Raw genomic sequence first — 3,870 nt, forward strand, 5'->3', positions numbered from 1 at the left:
TTTTTCAACCCTTTGCCAGTTGCCACAGGAAGGAGAACTAGCCCCATCCTTCTTCACCTGGGCAAAGTGAGACAGCTGGTCATGGTAGCTTGGGTTTGGGAGAGCTGGCAGGCTGACCAACTCAGCTAACACCCAGGTCCAGATCCAGGGCTTTGAGTTGGCCCACACTAACGTACATGTTATCAATGAACTGCTGGAGCACGTGACGAAGCTGGTCACACAGAAAAAGCTGCAGGATCTTCATTGACACAGGACAACAACAGGATATCCGATGGGAGTCCCAGTGAGGAGAAGCCAGAGGCCTCCAACCAGACCAATGACTCACTGCAATAAATATTTGCAAGTAAAACTGTTTGGGCAAAAGGGTGTATGTATTGTGGGACACAGTGCAGCTTTCTCTGTGAGATTTTGTTTTCTTTTGTGTGTGTGTGTGGGGGGGGAGTTGCAAAGGAGGAAGAGTGGATATGGAGGGATGGGAAAATAAGTCAGGTTGAGAAACATGATGTGAAATTCACAAAGAATCAATAAAAAAAAAGTCTGGGAGGAAGTACAGATGTGGGAATGGACAGGTGTGTGTTGTCCCTCGTAAGAGGGCTTTTGACATTTGACTTTGCCTTTAAGCTGACGAAAGTGTAAGTAGAGAGATCCTTTGGCTGTTATTTTTACATTTTTGGATATGAAAGTCAACACCCACTACTTCAAGGTCCTGTCTAGTCCTCTTTGTCTAAATACAGAGGAGCCTGTAGTTTCTGTGATGTGGTAGCTCTCTTCAGTCGGATCCCTCGACAGATGGTTGTGAGCCATCATGTGCTTCTGGGAATTGAACTCAGGACCTCTGGAAGAGCAGTCAGTGTTCTTTTGTTTTGTTTTGTTTTGTTTTTTTTTTTGGTTTTTCGAGACAGGGTTTCTCTGTATAGCCCTGGCTGTCCTGGAACTCACTCTGTAGACCAGGCTGGCCTCGAACTCAGAAATCCCCCTGCCTCTGCCTCCCGAGTGCTGGGATTAAAGGCGTGCGCCACCACGCCTGGCCACAGTCAGTGTTCTTAACCACTGAGCCATCTCTCCAGCCCAGCCACCTTGGTGGTGGCTCTCCAATCTGGAAGTCACTGAAGAGGCTAGGCTGGCTGGCCTGTAAGCTCCAGGGATCTGCCAGGCTCTGCCTCCCTAGTGCTGGGAGCTCAGCTTCGCGTACCACATCGCCTGTCTTTCTATGTGGGTGCTGGAGTTTGACTCAGGCAAGCCCTTTACTGACTGAGCTGTCTCCCCATAACTGTAGTTTTCAAACTGGATATACATTGGGGTGAAGTGCTAAGTGGACGAGGACACTTTGGTTTGAGACACCCAGCTGTTCCAGAACTATGGGGATGTATAGTGACCACCCACGCTGCCGTGGCTCTGAGGAGGAACCTGCTTCTTTAGGCTTTGTTGGCTAATATCTCTTTCCTCTGGCAGGATATGTGCCATATGGGTTAAGCTCAGAAAACACCCATTTCCTGCTGCTGTCCAAGTCAGTTGATGGCTTCAGACCTCTATGGACAGGATGGAGACAATAGACAAACAGCTCAGTTGTTTACTACATTGGTGGTTCTATGCCTTTAGTCAGCACTCGGAAAACAGAGGCAGGCAGAGTTTTGTGTCTTTGACACTAGCTTGGGAAACAGAACAAGTTCCAGGCAAGCCAACAGGAGCCGTTGAGTCCAGGCTTTTAGCATACACAAACGACAACCCGAGCACACGTACATGGGCAGACACAAATACAAAACAGTACTTATAACATGCCAGATATGCCCGTGTGAAATAAAGGTGAAAACCCAGAATCTATGGGCTGGAGATGTAGTTCAGTGATACAGCATTTGCCCAGCATGCATGGAAGTCCTGGGTTCTAATCCCCAGTTCCTGGGGGGTGGGGAGGGAGAGAGAGGGAGAGAGAGGGAGAGAGAGGGAGGTATCCTTGTTCCTTAAAGAATGTATAGGTCGGGAGGCAGAGGCAGGCGGATTTCTGAGTTCGAGGCCAGCCTGGGCTACAGAGTGAGTTGCAGGACAGCCACAACTACACAGAGAAACCCTGCCTCGAAAAAACAAACAAACAAACAAACAAACAAACGAATGTATAGGTTAGAAATGGAGCTGTAACATAGTCAGGTGGTAATGCCATTGCTACAGTATTGACTTAAAGCAAAACAGGGAAACCATTGGAAATGCTGGTTAGTGTGCAGCTGAGAGCAGCAGCTCCTCCACACTTAAATGACACAGCCCAGACGAAGGGCGCTGGTGAGAACTGTTGTATTTCTGAAACTTTGGAGGTTGACAGGGTTTGCCGTCCGAGCCTCCTACCTAACAATGAATTGTTCGTCAACCTCATTGGGGGCATTCCCCTTCGACCTGCTAATTTGGGAAAATTATTGCTTAGGTGTTGTGCTGGCTGGTTTTATGTCAACTTGACAGAAGCTAAAGTCTTCTGAGAGGAAGGAACCTCAATTAAGAAAATGACTTCATAGGATTAGACTATAGGCAAACCTATAGAGGCTTTTCTTAATTAGTGATTGATGGGGAGGGCCCAGCCCACTGTGGGTGGTGTCATCCTGGGCAGGTAGTCCTAGGATCTATAATAAAGCAGGCTGAGCAAGCCGTGGAGTGCAAGCCAGTAAGCAGCATGCCTCCACAGCCTCTATGTCAGCTCCTGCCTCCAGGTTTCTGCCCTGCTTGAGTTTCTGTCCTGACTTCCTTTGAAGATTAACAGTGACACGAAAGTGTAAGCCAGGGCTGGAGAGATGGCTCAGTGGTTAAGAGCACTGACTGCCCTTCTGAAGGTCCTGAGTTTAAATCCCAGCAACCACATGGTGACTCACAACCATCTGCAATGAAATCTGACGCCCTCTTCTGGTGCATCTGAAGACAGCGACAGTGTACTTAGATATAATAATAAATAAATCTTTAAAAAAAAAGAAAAAGTGTAAGCCGGATGAGCCCTTTCCTCCCCACCTTTCCTTTGGTCACAGTGCTTCATTGCAGGGATAGAAACCCTAAGGCAAGCTGGTGCCAGCATAGTGGGTGCTGCTGTCACAGACCTGACTGTTTTGGGGAGGATCGTGGAAGGACTTTGGAAATGTGGCTAGAAAAGCATTGAGTGTTGACAGCTCGGAGGGATGTTCTGTCGGACCTGGGAGGATCAGAAGCTTGAAAGCAGTGAGAGCAGTGCCTGGGTTTGGAAGTTTTCAGAAGGAAGCAAGACTCTTCTGGGCCATTTGTGTGAAGGATCTGTAATGTCTGATCAGCTGGGGCTGAAGAGTCGGCTGTGGTTAATAAGAGAGTGGAGTTACTGGGACAATGGATGTCGGTTAGCTGGGGTGGAAGAATTAGCTGTGATTCAGAGGAGACCAGCGTCCCTGAGGTGAAGTCTTCTGGTAAGTGCCTTTCAGCTGGCACACAGGAGCTGCGTTCCGGAGATGGCTGACGTTGTGCCTCGTGCTGGCTGCTGAATGCTGCAGTGTAAGAATCACCCAGGTGGTCCTGGTTTTGAAGGCACGAAGGTGTCATAAAGAGTGGCTGGGGCTTGGCACCGGGTGGCCAGGCTGCAGTCCCTGAAGAGAGCCCAGGAAAGGTTATTGGTGAAAATGTAGCCTGGTTGCAGCAAGGAACTCCAGCAGTTTTGGAGACGCTAATACCATGGGATGACCACCAAGACCAGCAGCAGCTGTGGAGTGGAGCCAGCCAGAGCCTAGAAGACAAGCTGAGTGCTGTAGAGGGCAGAGCTGGAGAAGTGACCCAAACCCCTTGGAGGAACCTGGAAGATCATGAGTGAATTCCAGATAATTGGACATTGAGTTATTTACACTAATTGGATTTTTTTTTTTTTTTTTTTTTTTTTTT

Source organism: Mus caroli, chromosome 16 (genome assembly GCF_900094665.2).
Source record: "Mus caroli chromosome 16, CAROLI_EIJ_v1.1, whole genome shotgun sequence".
NCBI lineage: Eukaryota > Metazoa > Chordata > Mammalia > Rodentia > Muridae > Mus > Mus caroli.